Here is a 2,517-nt window from a genome sequence, read left to right on the forward strand (position 1 = left end):
AACAGATGTTTAATTTTATTGAGGGTTTTGTCCAGTTCACCGCTTCTGTGATTTTCTGTACCTCTCCGACTAGACCCTTGCTAATCCTCAACCCTGTAGCCTTTTTCATCTTCAGAACTTAAGGACATTTTCTATTTTGTGCATCTACGTCATCAACTACGTCACTAGCACCCCCACTTCAATTTGTCGTTTGCGATCCCACCTTGAACCCCGATTTCTGCTCTTGAAATAGTCAGTCGACAACGAGAGTTACACTAATGAACAACCTTTTTCTCAGATCGGCTAACAACTAAATTATCGCTCGCGAACTACACTGTATTCCTTCAATTTAAAGTATTTACCCTTTGAATAAACGTGAATTTGACATTAATCGATTTAACGATTTATTAAGAGATCCTTGTTCCTAAACGTTCCAAGGAGTGATCACTAACGCAAGCTAACGTATGAGCTTGTCCTGTGTCGTGATCCGCAGCGCAACAGTGGGATTGGGATGAAGAAAGGAAACAGATAGTAAGAAATAAGGTACAGGGAAACTAGCAGAGGAAAGAACGGGAGATAGGAAAATAAGAAATAGTAAGAAGGAAAAAAGATGAGAAACGAAAGTAGGGAAGAATGGAAGATTTGTTACTGGAACATAGCAGGATTGGAGAGAAAGGATAGGGAGTTTATGAGAAATTGGACACAATGGGATGTAGTCATAATGATGGAGACGTGGCTAGATGAAAAGTGATGGGAAAGAGTAAGGGGAAGGTTACCAAAAGGTTACAAATGGCAAGTGCAATATGCAAAGAGGAAGAATAAAAAGGGCAGCGCAATAGGAAGAATGGTGATGGGAGTAAGAAATGAATGTATAACAGAGAAATATAAGAAAGAAAGGAAAGCACAAAAAGAAGGATTAATAGCAGAAGAGGTAATTATGGGAGGAGAGAAGTGGAAGGTAGTGGGGGGTCATGTGAACGGTGATGCGCAGGAGAAAACAGAGTAGATGAAAGAAATGATTGAAGAAAATAAAGAAGAGATCAAGCTGATAATAGGTGGGGATTTCAATGCGATAACAGGAGGCAGAGGAGGAAGAGAATGGGGAGAAGAGAGAGGAAGAAAATCCAAAGATAAGGTACTAAATGGGGAGGGAAAAAAGTTGTTGAAGAGGTTGAAGGAGTTGGGATGGTATATCTTAAACGGAATTATAGAAGGATATGAGAAAGGGGAATATACACGCTCAGGAGGTGAAATGGGAACGGTAATTGATTATGTGATAGTGGATGATGAGGTAAGAGAGAAGGTTAAGAAACTAGAGATAGGTAATTATATTGATTCGGATCACTTTCCCTTAATAGTGACATTAGAGGGACAAAAAAGCAATAACAACATAAATAAAAGCAGAGCAAATGTAAAAAGTGTAGGAAAAGGGGATTGGTCAAGGGAAATGTGGACGAGGATATGGAAAAAATGATAAGAGAAATAAAAATAGGATTAGAGTGCACAAACAAAAATGTAGTTAGTAAAGGGGGGAATAGAAGTGGGCGGGATGAGGACTGTATAGAGAAAAAAAGGAGGTCAGAAAGGAATTAAGAAAGTGGATAAAAGAACAAAATAATGGGGAAGAATATAGGAAAAAAAGAAAGAGTATACTGAGTTGTGTTATCAAAAGAAAGAGGAAGAGAATAAAAGGTTTGAGCAAGAGGCGGAGAAGGCTAGGCCGAAAGAAGAGGTGTGGAAGGTAGTAAATAGGGAAAGAAAAAGAAGAAAAAGAGTAAACCATGATATTGAAATGATAGAATGGAAGTAATATTTTTTGGATTTGCTAGGAGGAGGAAAGTTAAAAAGGGAGGAAAATATGGAAGAGGCAGAGATGAGGAAGAGGACATATCAAGGGAAGAAATATTTAAGGTTTTAGGAATAATGAAGGATGGAAAGGCACCTGGTATAGATGAGATTTCAAATGAAGTACGGAAATATGGAGGGGAGGAACTAGAGGAATGGGCATGGATAGTGTGTAATAGAGTATGGAGAGGAGAGGGATGGCCAGAGTTATGGAAAGAAGCAGTAGTTATACCAATAGTAAAGAAATGCAAGGGAGAGGAGGTTAAAGATTATAGGGCGTGACGTTGATGCCAACACGGTATAATGTATAAGTAACTATTTTGTTGGAGAGATTGAAGATAAAAGTTGAAGAAAAAAAGATCGAGTCACCGAATCAGACAGGGTTTACAAAAGGAATGGCGGCAATGGACAACATATATGTTTTGAACTATCTAGTAAATAGGAGAATTAAAAGGGAAAAAGGGGCAATGATGGCAATGTTCGTGGACTTGAAGGCAGCCGACTTTTATTTAAGAAGACACTGGCATATGCAGGCGACATAGTGTTGATGGCAGAGGATGAAGAAGGGATGGCGGGATTAATTACCGGATTCGAGAAATACTTAGATGAGAAAAAACTGAATGTAAATGTAGAAAAGATAATGATAATGAGGTTTAGAAAAGGAAGGGGGAGGAAGAAAGAATGGACAGGGAG

This window comes from Belonocnema kinseyi, chromosome 9 (genome assembly GCF_010883055.1).
Source record: "Belonocnema kinseyi isolate 2016_QV_RU_SX_M_011 chromosome 9, B_treatae_v1, whole genome shotgun sequence".
Classification (NCBI taxonomy): Eukaryota; Metazoa; Arthropoda; class Insecta; order Hymenoptera; family Cynipidae; genus Belonocnema; species Belonocnema kinseyi.